The 13,996-nt window shown below is 38.7% G+C and overlaps 1 pseudogene; it reads right to left on the minus strand.

Moving 5' to 3' along the window:
- Positions 1 to 917: 917 nt before the first annotated feature.
- On the minus strand, positions 918 to 12,412 carry LOC122222625 (annotated as a pseudogene).
- Between the last annotated feature and the right edge of the window lie 1,584 nt (positions 12,413 to 13,996).

Raw genomic sequence — 13,996 nt, forward strand, 5'->3', positions numbered from 1 at the left:
TCCCAATAGATATGAAGGGCTATCTCACTGTGGTTTTGCTTTACTTTTCCCCAATGATTATAATGTTAAGCATCTTTTCATGCGCTTACTGTCCATTTGAATATCTTCTTTGAAGAAATGTCTATCTAAGTCCTTTGCCCATTTTTGAATCAGGTTATTTAAAAAATTTTTTTAAACATTTATTTATTTTTGAGAGACAGAGAGAGATAGAGCAAAAGCAGGAGAGGAGCAGAGAGAGAGGGAGACACAGAATCCAAAGCAGGCTCCAGGCTCCGAGCTGCCAGCACAGAGCCCGACGCGGGGCTCAAACCCATGGACTGTGAGATCATGACTTGAGCTGAAGTCAGCCAGTCAACTAACTGAGTCATCCAGGTGCCCCCGAATCAGGTTATTTGTTTCTTTGTTGTTCAGTTTTAGAGTTCTCTATGTATTTTGTTTTAACGTTTATTTATTTTGAGACAGAGAGAGACAGAGCATGAACGGGGGAGGGTCAGAGAGAGAGGGAGACACAGAATCTGAAACAGGCTCCTGGTTCTGAGCCGTCGGCACAGAGCCCGACGCAGGGCTCGAACTCACGGACCGCGAGATCATGACCTGAGCCGAAGTCGGACGCTCAACCGACTGAGCCACCCAGGCGCCCCTGTATTTTGGACATTAATCCCTTAGCAGGTATATAGTTGGCAAATATTTTCTCCCATTCCAGGGATTGCCTTTTCATTCTGTCACAAAAGTCTCATTTTTGGAGGGAGTACCAAATTGCTTTATTTGAAGCAATGGTACAAATGAAAGAACCTAAGTATTCATTTTGGTAAGACCTATAGAAAAGGTAAAGGTAACCCCAACATGCATGCACTACCTTGGTGACCAGGAAGTCACCTCTGTGGCTATGACCAGGGAAGTTACCCTCAGCCTAAGTCTTAGCTCTTGTTATCACTGTCTGTCTGTGCGTACTTGTCAAACAGACACTCTGCAGTGCCAGATTCTTGTACAAGATGGTTATGTGGTCATCCGATTCTTTGGTGGATTTTACCTGCTAATTCAGGTGATGAGTCTCAGTGAAGTCACACAAGTAGGGTTTTTTGTCGGTGGCCATTCTGGCCATTACCAGTAGTGACTGATTCATGCTTTCCAAGTAAAATGCATACTCCATTGCATTCAGCCTGTTTTCCCAGTTCTTTCTGGTCCCGTTTCTTGATAGCCTTAAGGAGGATGTGGTCATTGGTTCTGCAGCTTCATCAGTTTCTCAGCTTTTTCTCTCTCTTCATGAGATTGGTGAGGAAAATATTTGTTGAAGTTCTTCAAAGCCACATCACTGAGGTTAAAGTAGTAAGACTGGATAGGTAGATGTAGGAGGTGTAGAGTTTCAGGTTGATCTGGCAGTGGATAGTGGCCTCTGAGTCCTGGTGGTATTTGCAGCCCATCGGTGTGGGAGACGAGGAGGTCACAGTGAGCAGCTAAAGAGAGGCAACAGCAGCTGCCCCCCCCCCCCCCCCCCCCCCCCCCCCCCCGTTGGAGAGGGGTGATGGCCTTGGGGCAGTTTGAAACTGTGAGGCGGTGCCCAGGGCTGGCTCTGAGCAGCCAGCGGGGGTTTGGATTAGCGCCTTTTCCCTCCAGGCACTGTCAAAGCAGGAAACCATGGCAACTCTCAGGAAAGGCTGTTCAAAGTGTCCTTTGATGCACAAAAGTTTGACATTTTCTTGAAGTCTTACTTGTCTATTTTGTCTTTTGTTGCTTGGGCCTTCGGTGTCATATCCAGGAATCGTTGTCAAATCCAATGTCAGGAAGCTTTTGCTCCATGTTTTCTTCTAAGAGTTTTATGTTTAGGTTGGTGGTCAATTTTGACTTAATTTTTGTATATGGTGTTAGGTAAGAGTCCAAGATCATTCTTTTGCACGTGGATGTCCAGTTTTCACATCACCATTTGTTGGAAAGACCATCCTTTCCCCATTGAATGGGGAAAAGGCTTTGGCACCCTTGTCAAAAATCAGTTGTCCATATATATGAGAAGATTTATTTCTGGGCTCTCTATTCAATTCCATTGGTCTCTATGTCTATCTTTATGCCACCACCACCCTGTTTTGATTACTGTAGTATTACAGTAAGTTCTGAAATCAGGAGGCAGGAGACTTCCAATTTTGTTCTTTTTCAAGATGGTTTTAGCTATTCTGGGTCCCTTGAAATTCCATATGAATTTTAGGATCATTTTTTTCTATTTCTGCAAAAGATGTCATTGGTATTTTGGCAGGGATTACATTGAGTCTATAGATCATTTTGAGTAGTAAGGATATTTTAACCATATTAACTCTTCTAATTCATGAGCATGGGATATGTTTCAATTTATTTATGTCTTTAATCTCAGTAATGTCTTTTAGTTTTCATTGTATAAGTCTTTTATCTCCTTAGGTAGCTAATTCTTACGTATTTTACTCTTTTTGATGCTATTATAAGTAGGACTGTTTTTTTTTTTAATTTTTATTTATTTGTTTTTTATTTTGAAAGAGAGAGAGAGAGAGTGTGTGTGTGTGTGTGGGGTGGGGAGGGGCAGAGAGAGAGGGAGAGAGAGAATCCCAAGCAGGGAATGCGGAACTTAATCTCATGAATCAGAACCACAAGATCATGACCTGAGCTGAAATCAAGAGTTGGATGCTAAACCGACTGAGACACCCAGGTGCCCCTATTTTTATTTTTTATTTAGTTTTTAGAAGTTTATTTATTTCTTTTGAGAGAGAAAGAGAGAGCAGGGGAGGGGCACACACAGGGGAAGAGAGAGAGAGAGAGAGAGAGAGAGAGAGAGAGAGAGAGAGAGAGAATGAGAATCCCAAGCAGGCTCCAAGCTGCCAGCACGGAGTCCAACATGGGGCTTGATCCCACGAACTGAGAGATCATGACCTGAGCCAAAATCAAAAGTCAAACACTTAACCAACTGAGCCACCCAGGTGCCCCAGTAGAACTTTTTTTTTTTTTTTTAATTTCCTTTTTAGTTTGTTCAATATTAGTGTATAGAAATTCAACTGATTTTTGTGTGTACTTTATATCCTGCTGTTTTGCTGAATTAATTTATTCTATCAATTTTTTTGTGAAATCTTTAAGGTTTTTTACATATAAGATCACATTATCTGTGAATAGAGATAATTTTACTTATTTCTTTCTGATTTAGATGTTCTTTTGTTCTTTCTTTCTCCTAGTTTGGTGTGTGTGTGCGTGTGTGTGTGCGTGTGCGTGTGTGTGTGTTTATCCTAAAAGAATGTTGAATTTTTATCAAATGCTTTTGCTGCATCAATTGAGATGATCATGAAGGGTTTTTTCCTTCATTCTGTTAATATGGTGTATTATACTGATCAATTTTTTTATGTTAAACCCTCCTTGAATTCCAGGAATAATTCCCACTTGGCAATGATGTATTATCCTTTTATTATGCTGTTGAATTTGATGTGGAGTTTCCTCAAAAAGTTAAAAATAGAACTGCCCTACAACCCAGCAATTGCACGACTAGTTATTTATCCAAAGGATGCAAAAAATACAGATTCAAAGGGATACGTGCACCCTGATGTTTATAGCAGCATTATCAACAATAGCCAAACTATGGAGAGAGCCCAAATGTCTATCGACTAATGAATGGACAAAGAAGATGTAGTATATACACAAATATGCAATGGAATATTACTCAGCCATCAAAAATAATGAAATCTTGCCAATTGCAATGGTATGGATAGAGCTAGAGTGTATTATGCTAAGCTCAATATGTCCATCAGAGAAAGACAAATACTGTATGATTTCACTCATATGTGGAATTCGGGAAACAATCAGATGAACATATGGGAAGCAGGAAAAAAAAAAAAAGAGAGAGGGAAGCAAACTATAAGAGCCTCACAAAGATAGAGAACAAACTGCAGACTGATGGAGGGAGATGGGTGGGGTAAATGTGTAAATGGGTGATAGGCATTAAAGAGGACACTTGCTGTAATGAACATTGGGTGTTACATGTAAGTGATGAATCACTAAATTCTATTCCTGCAATCGGTATTATACTATATGTTAACTAACAAGAATTTAAAGAAAATTTTGACCAAAAATGCTGTCGAATTTGGTTTGCTAGTATTTCTTGAGAACGTTTGCGTCAATGCTCATAAGAGATAATAGTCTGTGGTTTTCTTTTTTTGTAGTGTCATTGACTGGCTTTGGTATCACAGAAATGCTGATCTCATGAGATTAGAAATGTTCTCCCCTCTTCAGTTCTTTCAAAAGTTTGAGAAGGATTGGTATTAGCTCTTCTTTAAATGTTTGGTAGAATTCACCACGGAGCCATCAGGTCTAATGCTTTTATTTTGGGGGAGGTTTTTGATTACTGATTCAATTTCCTTATTTGTTACAGGTCTATTCAGATTTTCTATTTCTTATTTAGACTTGGCAGTTTTCATGTTTTCTAGGAATTTGTCCACTTCATCCAGGTTATTGAATTTGTTGGCATATAGTTGCTCATAGTATTCTCTTATAATAATTTTTATCTCTGTAGATTCAGCAGTAATATCCCCACTTTCATTTATTTTTATTTTTTTGTTTTTTTTAAATAATTTGTGTCTTCTCTTTTTTCCTATTCAATCTAGCTAAAGGTATATCGATTTGCTGATATTTTTGAAAAACCAACTTTTGGTTTTATTGATTTTCTCCATTGTTTATTACATTTATTACTCTTACCCTTTATTGCATTCATTTATGCTCTATATTATCTTCTCCTCAGCTAGCTTTGAGTTTATTGTTACTTTGTTTCTTAGTTTCTTAGGTTGTTAAGTTAGGTTATTGATTTGAGATCTTTCTTGTTTTTTTAATATAAACATTTATAGCTATAAATTTCCCCCTTAACAATCCTTTTGCTGTGTCCCATAAGTTTTGGTATGTTGTGTTTTCATTTTCATTAGTTTCTAACTATTAGAAAATTAGAAATTAGAAAATGTCCTTTGTGATTTCATTTTTGATTCATTGGTTATTTGAGAGTGTGTTGTTTAATTTCTATAAATTTATTAACGTTCCAGTTTTCCTTCTGTTACTGATTTCTAACTTCATCTTGTGATGAGAGAAGATATTTTGTATGCTATCCATCTTTTAAAGTATTTTGAAGCTTCATCTGTGGCCTAACATATAGCTTATCCTGGAAAATGTCCAATGTGCACTTAAGGAGAATGTGTACACTGTTGTTGGGTAGATTGTTCTATATATGCCTTTCAGATCTATTTGATTTATTGTGTTCAAATCCTCCCTTTAATTATCTTCTATTTGTTCTATTATTAAGAATAAGGTATTAAAGTCTCCAACTATTATTGTGGAACTTCCACTTTCCCCTTCAATTCTGTCAGTTTCTGCTTTATATATTTTGATTTTCATTATTAGGGGCATAAATGTTTACAATTGTTATCCTCTTATTGTATTCAACCACTTACTAATACATAACGTCTTTCTTTGACTCTTGCAAGCTTTTTAAATGTTTATTTATTTTTGAGAGAGAGAGAGACAGAGTGCAGAGTGCAAGCAGGGGAGGAGCAGAGAGAGAGACATAGAATCCAAAGTAGGCTCCAGGCTCTGAACTGTCAACACAGTCCAAAGAGGGGCTTGAACTCATGAACCTGGAGATCTTGACCTGAGCTGAAGTTGGATGCTTAACCGGCTGAGCCACGCAGGCACCCCATCTTGCAAACTTTTAAAAATTTAAAGCCTATTTTGGGGGGTGCCTGGCGGCTCAGTTGGTTAAACCTCCAACTCTTGATTTCCGCTCAAGTCACGTTCTCACGGAATCACTTCTTGGCCTTTTGGCTAAGATCAAGTGAAGTCACATTCTCATGGTTCATGAGTTTGAGCCCCGCATTGGGCTCCATGCTGACAGTGCAGAGCCTGCTTGGGATTCTCTCCCTTCTCCCACCCCTCTACTCCCCCTGCACGTGCTCTCTTCATATAAATAAATAAATAAATAAATAAATAAATAAATAAATAAACTTTTTACAAAGTCTATTTTGTCCAATATTAGTATAGCCACCTCTGCTTTGGTTTGGCTACTATTTGCATAGAAAGACTTTTTTTTAATCCTTTCACTTTCAACCTATTTGTGTCTTTGGATCTAAAGTGAGTCTCTTAAAAAAATAAAATAAAATGAATCTACAGTAGAGAGCATAGAGCTAAATCATTATTTTAAGTCCATTCTGTCAACCTCTGTATTTTGATTGGAGAGTTTAATCTATTTACATTTGAAGTAATAACTGATAAAGAGGAACTCCTGTCATTTTGCTATGTGTTTTTGTATGCCTAATAGCTTTTTTTGTCCCTTATTTCCTGCATTACTGTTTTCTTTTGTGTTTAGCTGATATTTTTTGTAGTAAAATGCCTTAATTCCCTTCTTCTTTTGTGTATATTCTGTAACTATTTTCTTTGTGGTTACCATGGGAATTAGATTTGACAGCTTAAAGTTATAAACATTCTAATTTCAATTTATGCCGGCTTAACTTTAATAACGTACAAAAACTGTGCTCCTATATAGCTCCCTCCCCATTACTTTTAGTTATTGATGTCACAGGATCCATCTTTATACATTGTGTGTCCCAAACCATAAACTAATAATTGTTATTTATAATGTATTAGTCAGTTGTGTAGGAAATAAAATGTGGAATTATAAATCAGTTATAAGAATATGAGCTTTAGATTAATGATTGTTTTGGTTTTTTTTAATGTAGTATTCTTGGGGTGCCTGGCTGACTCAGTCAGTGGAGCTTGCAACTCTTGATCTTGGGGTTGTAAGTTTGAGCCCTATGTTGGGTGTAGAGATTACTTAAAAATAAAATCTTAAAAATGTATTATTCTCTTAAATCATGTAGAAAGCAAAAAGTAGAGTTACGAACCATTTTTTACAGATGACACTGGTTTTATAGTTGCCCACATATTTGCCTTCACAATATCTTTATTTCTTCACACAGCTTTGAGTTATAGGCTAATGTCTTTTCATTTCAACCTGCAGGACTCCCTTTAACATTTCCTGCAGGGTAGGCCTAGTGGTAACAAATTCCCTCATCTGAGGCTGTCTCATTTTTGAAGGACACTTTTGCCAGATACAAGATTCTTGGTTCACAATTTTTTTATTTAGCACTTTGAATATTTCAGTCCACTGCCTTCTGGCTCTCACGGTATCTGATGAGAAATCTGTGAATAATGTTATTGAGGGTCCCTGATATGATGAGTTACTTCTCTTTTGGTGTGTTTAAGATTCTCTCTTGTTAGGGGCGCCTGGGTGGCTCAGTCGGTTAAGCGTCCGACTTCAGCTCAGGTCACGATCTCACGGTCCGTGAGTTCGAGCCCCGCGTCGGGCTCTGGGCTGATGGCTCAGAGCCTGGAGCCTGCTTCTGATTCTGTGTCTCCCTCTCTCTCTGCTCCTCCCCCGTTCATGCTCTGTCTCTCTCTGTCTCAAAAATAAATAAACGTTAAAAAAAAATTAAAAAAAAAAAAAGATTCTCTCTTGTTCTTTTTCTTTCAATAGATTGATCACAATGTATCTTGGTGTGGGTCTCTTTTGATTTCATACTACTTGGAATTTGTTGAGCTTGCTGGGTGTTTATATTCATAGCTCATCAAATTTGGCAAGTTTTCAGCCCTTATTTCTTTAAATAATCTCTTCTCCTTTCTCTTTCTTACCTTGAGACTCCCACACTGTGTGTGATGGTTTGCTTGATGGTAGACTCTGTTCACTTTCCTTTAATCTTTTTTCTTTCCATTCCTCAGACTTGATAGTTTCCATTGTTCTTTCTTCAAATTTGCTAATTCTTTCTTCTGCCTGCTCAAATCCATCTCTGAAAATTTTATTTTAGTTATTGTGCTTTTGGGCTCTAGAATCTCTTTTTGGTTTCTTTTGGTTACGATGGGGATTAGATGGGGTAATCATCTCCATATTGATATGTCTACTTTGTTCAGACATTGTGTAGTAGGTCCACCTATTGAGACAGGTCTGTTGGTGTAGTTTTTTTTTCCTCTTCCTGTTTCTTTGTATGCCTTGTGGGTTTTTGTTGTTGTTGTTGTTGTTGTTGAAAACATGAATATTTGAATCTAATGATATGGCCTAACTCTGGAAGTCAGATTCTCTTCCTTTCCCAAGATTTTTTGGCTTTTGGCTTTGTTTTGTTTTGCTTTTCAGAAAACTTGTAGGCTGGGGTGCCTGGGTGGCTCAGTTGGTTAGGTGTCCGACTCATGGTTTGGGCTCAGGTCATGATCTCATGGTCATGAGATCAAGCCCTGTGTTTGGCTCTGTGCTGAGTATGGAGCCTGTGGGGATTCTCTCTCTCTCTGACCCTCCCCTGCTCATATTCTCTCTCTCTCTCTCAAAATAAATAAACATTAAAAAAAATTGTAGGCTTTCTCTGTGAAGGGTCAGCCTGCAGTATAGAATTAAGGTGCTCTCAGGTCATTTTTTGAGTCTGTGCTTTTCTCTGGGGACATATGGTGACTTTCTTTTTCATTTCCTTTTTTTAATGTTCATTTATTTTTGAGAGAGAGAGACTGTGCGCAGGGAGGGGCAGAGAGAGAGGGGGTGACAGAGGATCTAAAGTAGGATCCGTGCTGACAGCAGTGAGCCTGATGTGGGCCGCAGACTCACAAACTGTGAGATGATGACCTGAGCCGAAGTCAAACACTTAACTGACTGAGCCGCCCGGGTGCCCCTATATGATGCCTTTCTAATTTTGTAATCTCTACACCCAACATGGGGCTTGAACTCACAACCCCGAGGTCAAGAGTCACATGCTCTTCTGAGTGAGCCAGCTAGGTGCCCCTGAATGCCTTAGTCTTTAATGTCTGACTCCCAAAATGGGAAAAAGAAGAAAATGAAGAGGTGGCAGGGCGGGGGGAGGGGGGGGCGGGGAGATGGTCTAGTCCTCTAAATTTCATTGAAGTTGCTTCAGTCAGATGGGGAGAGGCTTGCAACAATGTGAGGTGAGGGGGTCCACGGGGCAATGCAATAATAGCTGTCCATCTCTGTGTCTGCACCTGTGTGATCAGATGCAGCGATTAGGGAACCAGGGTACAGATCCCCAGTATTTGGAAGACAAAATCCTTATTGCAAACACTGGCTTCCATAGTTGTATGCAGGCTGCTGCAGGAATGCCCATAGAGCTGTCTGCCTGTAGGGCTGGAGGGTAAAGGATGTGCAGCTGCTATTGAACTGAGAGTCTAAATGGACCCAAATTAACCTGTTTGCTATCCAGGCATTTCCCTGTAAGTTCAAACCTTTAGTAGACTCCAGAGCTCCAAAATAGTTACATCAGACAGATTCTACCAGTGTAGTTGTTGTCTAGGTTAGGAGACAGATTTCTGGTGCTTCTTATCTACTATGTTCCCAGAATCCTTTTTTCAGCCTTGATTTTTTTTTTAAAACTTGTTCCTTCTCAAAGGGAAATTTTTAAATGACATCAAATCAAATTATAAATGACATAAAACCAAATTACAAAAGTTAACTTATTTCCCCTTTCACATTGCATACATAAATCATCATGTTGTACACTTTATTTTTTTAATTTTAGTTCCAGTTAACATAGTGTTTTATTAGTTTCAGGTATAAAATATAGTGACTCAACAGTTCCATGTATCACTCAGTGCTCATCAAGATAGAATACTCTTTTTTTTTTTTTAATTTATTTTTTTTATTTTAGAGAGAGAGAATGAGTTGGGGAGAGGGGCAGAGGGGGAGAGAGAGGATCCCAAGTAGGCCCCATGCTCAGCTCAGAGCCCGACACAGGGCTTGATCCCACAACCCCGGGATCATGACCCAAGCTGAAATCAAGAGTCAGATGCTCAGCTGACTGAGCCACTCAGGCTCCCCTCAAGATAAGTGAGTATGCTCTTAATCCCCTCCACCTATTTCACCCATCCCCCTACCCACCTCCCCTCTGGTAAACATCCAATTGTTCTCTATAGTCAAGAGTTTGTTTTTTGGTTTGTCTCTCTCTTTTTTCTCCCTCTTTGCTCATTTGTTTTGTTTCTTAAATTACACATATGAGTGAAATCATATGATATTTGTCTTTCTCTGACTGGCTTATTTTGCTTAGAATTTTACTCTCTGGATCTATCCATGTTGTTACAAATGGCAAGCTTTCATTCATTTTTATGGCTGAATAGTATTCCAGTGTGTGTGTGTGTGTGTGTGTGTGTGTGTGTGTGTGTGTGTATCTATCTCACATCTTCTTTATTCATTTATCTTGAATAATTGAAAATTTCAATTATCTTGAAACTTGGGCTGTTTCCATAACTGGGCTATTGTAAATAATGCTGCAATAAACATAGGAGTGTAGATATCCCTTTGAATTAGTGTTTTTGTATTTTTTGGGTAAATACCCAGTAGTGTGATACTGTATTGTAATGTAGTTCTATTTTACCTTTTTGAGGGAATATTCATATTGTCTTCCACAGTGGCTGTACTAGTTTGAATCCCCACCAACTGTGCACAGGGTTACTTTTTCCACATCCTTGCCAATAGTTGTTGTTTTTTGTGTTTTTGATCTTAGCCACTTTGACAGGTGTGAGGTGATATCTCATTGTAGTTTTTGTTTTTAATGCTTATTTTATTTTTGAGAGAATGTGTGCACACTCAAGTGGGGGAGGGGCAGAGAGAAGAAAACAGAGGATCCAAATTGGGTTCCACGCTGGCATCAGAGAGCCAGATGTGGGGCTCAAACTCACAAACTGCGAGATAGTGACCTGAGTTGAAGCTGGACACTTAACTGACTGAGCCACCCAGATGCCCCTCTCACTGTAGTTTTGATTTGCATTTCTCTGATGATGAGTGATGTTCAGCATCTTTTTTTGTGTGTCTGTTGGCCATCTGAACGTCTTCTTTGGAGAAATGTCTGTTCATGTCTTTTGCCCACTTTTAAAGTGGATTATATGGGAGTTTTTTTGGTGTTGAGTTGTATGTTCTTTTTTTAATTATTATTTTTTTAATGTTTATTTTTGAGAGAGAGAGAAACAGAGCATAAGCAGGCTTAAGCAGCACCCTGAGTTGTAGAAGTTCTTTATATTTTTGTATACTAACCCTTTATCAGCTATGTTGTTTGCCAATGTCTTCACCCATTCTGTAGGTTGTCTTTTAGTTTTGTTTATTGTTTTCTTTGATGTAGAAGCTTTTTATTTGATGTCCCAGAGTTTCTTTTTGCTTTTATTTCTCTTGCCTCGGGAGACATATCTAGAAAAATGTTGTTATGGCCAATGTTGGAGAAATTACTGCCTATACTGTGTTCTCGGATTCTGATGGTTTCCTGTCTCACATTTAGGTCCTTAATGTGAGAGCTTATTTTTGTGTATGGTGTAAAAAAGTGGTCCAGTTTCATTCTTTTGCATGTAATTGTCCAGTTTTCCCAGCATCATTTGTTGAAGAGACTGTCTTTTTCCCATTGCATATTCTTGCCAACATTGTCAAAGATTAATTGACCTTCTAATTTTGTGTTTATTTATGGGCTTTATATTCTGTTCTGTTGATCTATGTGTCTATTTTTGTGCCAGTACCATACTGTGTTGAGTACTAGCTTTATGTGCCCCACCCCCTGCCCAATCACATTTCAGGCCAGGTGACTCCTGCACAGCAGATGTAGGGGAGGCTAGCCTTATGGAGAGTAAAAGCAGACCAATTCAATGGAAGCAGTTATTCTGGAAACCCTGATGGCAGCTATAGCTCCAGGTTAGTAAAATTACATTTGCTTCTTATTAATCACAATTATCAGCTACCAATTCAGAGTGTCATTGTTTTTATTAAGTTTTTGGAAGGATTCAGAATATGTAGATCTACAGAATATTAAATATAGCCCTAATGTTTGCAAGTGAGGATCTTCCCAAAGTGAATTTTTTACTTGGTAGCCCTTCTAATTAAAAGTGGTCATTGTGCCTGGGTGGTTCAGTTGGTTGGGCCTCCAACTTCGGCTCAGGTTGTGATCTCACAATTTGTGAGTTTGAGCCCCATGTCGGGCTCTTTGCTGTCAGTGGGGAGCACACTTTGGATCCTCTGTCTCCCTCTGTCTCTGCCCTTCCCCTGCTTGTGCATGTGCTCTCTCTCTCTCTCAAAAATAGACATTAAAAAAATAAATAAAATAGTCATTGTAAGCTTTTTATTTCAAAATAATTTTGTATCCTCAAAGTTGCAAACACAGTATAAAGTTCCTGTGGATCCTTTACTCCACTTCCTCCAATGATAACACTATCAAAACCAGTCAGTGGACATTGGCAAATACTAACAATAATTCAGATTTTATTTAGATTTCACAGTTCTTACAAATACTGATTTGGAGGGTGGTTTGCTGCAGAGTTCTATGAAATTTTCAAATATATAGATTTGTGTAACCACTGGCACAGTCAGGATATAGAACTGGTCCACTGCCACAAAGAAGTTCCCTTGTATCATCCCTTAAAGTCACACCCTCCCTGTCACCCAATCTCTTCTCCATCACTATAACTTTGTCATTTTGAGAATGTTATGTAAATGCAATTATACAATGTGTCAACTTTTGAGATTGACTTTTTCACTCAGTAGAAGGCTCTTAAGACCCATCCAGGTTGTTGCATGTGTTAATAGGTCTTTTTTATTAACGAGTAATTAACGAGTAGTATTCCATTATATGAGTGTACCGCAGTGTATCCATTCACCTACTGGGGGATATTTGAGTTGTTTCTAGTCTTTGACTCTTACAAATAATACTGCCGTAAGCATTTATGTTTTTATAAACATACAGGTTTTTATGAACACAAGCTTCACTTCTCTAAGATAAATACCTAGTTTTATACAGTTTTAAGGGTTAAGTAAGATTAATTTAAAATACTTTGTATTGGCAATATTCAGTTAAAATTTGTTATGTTATTCTGAGCTATATTAACAATGGTAAACAGTGACAAAAGACTGAAACAATTATAGGGAAAGAAGTGATAAGCGTTGGTGGCAGATGGGATGTGAAGGGGACCCTGTTTTGAGTTTCTTCTTTTGGAGAAAATAAAATGATGTTTGTTTGGTAGCAGAGAGTGTGAGATTCTGTAGCAGCCTCTTGTATAGTGGGCATGTGAGGTTGAATTAAAAGCAAAAGATTGAAATATCTTGGTACATTGGCAGTGCACCACCCTCTGGAGGGCATCTAGAATTAGTGGGGAGAATATTAATAGGAAGATGAACAGGGGTGCCTGGGTGGCTCAGTCAGTCAGGTGTCTGACTTTTGACTTCTGCTCAGGTCATGGTCTCGAGGTTTATGGGTTCGGCCCCGCATCAGGCTCGGCATTCATAGTGAGGAGACTGCTTAGGATTCTCTCTCTCTCTCTCTCTCTCTCTCTCTCTCTCTCTCTCTCTCTCAGCCCCTCCCATTCACAGGCACGCACGCACACACACACACACACACACACACATACTCTCTCTCTCTCTCTCTCTCTTTCTCTCTCTCTCTAAAAATAAATAAATAAACTTAAAAAATAGGAAGATGAACAGAGACCACAAGAAAGATAGATTCCTTCATTCATTCATATACTGGCCCCTACTTACGTTAAGTTTTACGTGACACATGAGCCCTCCTAAGGAATGAAGACTCAAAAAATGGCAAAACCTATTTGCTTTTGTATAAAGTTGAACAAAGGCAAGTGTGCAGAAGTGACTAGACTGTGGGGCAGCTGAAGGGAGAGGATGCTTTTAACAAGGTCTGCTTGTGTAGGATTCTCTGGGTCTCAGCTTCTCATCCTTGATGATAAGAATGTTACTTTCCTTTTTGCATTGGGAGGACATCTGTGCATGGGAATTTCATCTCCTGCTTTTAAGGACCAGAAGGAAAGTCAGAGTCTTTTTCTTATATTCACTGTTTTCCAGTGCCTTTAACTCAAAATAGTCTATATGTCAAAGCAGCATATTTTGGGGTTAACATGCCCTGAACCTCTTCACATTCAAAGGAAGAAGGAATTTTTTTCATCAGAGCCCAAACCTATGGTAGTCATAACAGGGTACATTGCATTTCTC

This window comes from Panthera leo, chromosome B3 (assembly GCF_018350215.1).
Source record: "Panthera leo isolate Ple1 chromosome B3, P.leo_Ple1_pat1.1, whole genome shotgun sequence".
Classification (NCBI taxonomy): domain Eukaryota; kingdom Metazoa; phylum Chordata; class Mammalia; order Carnivora; family Felidae; genus Panthera; species Panthera leo.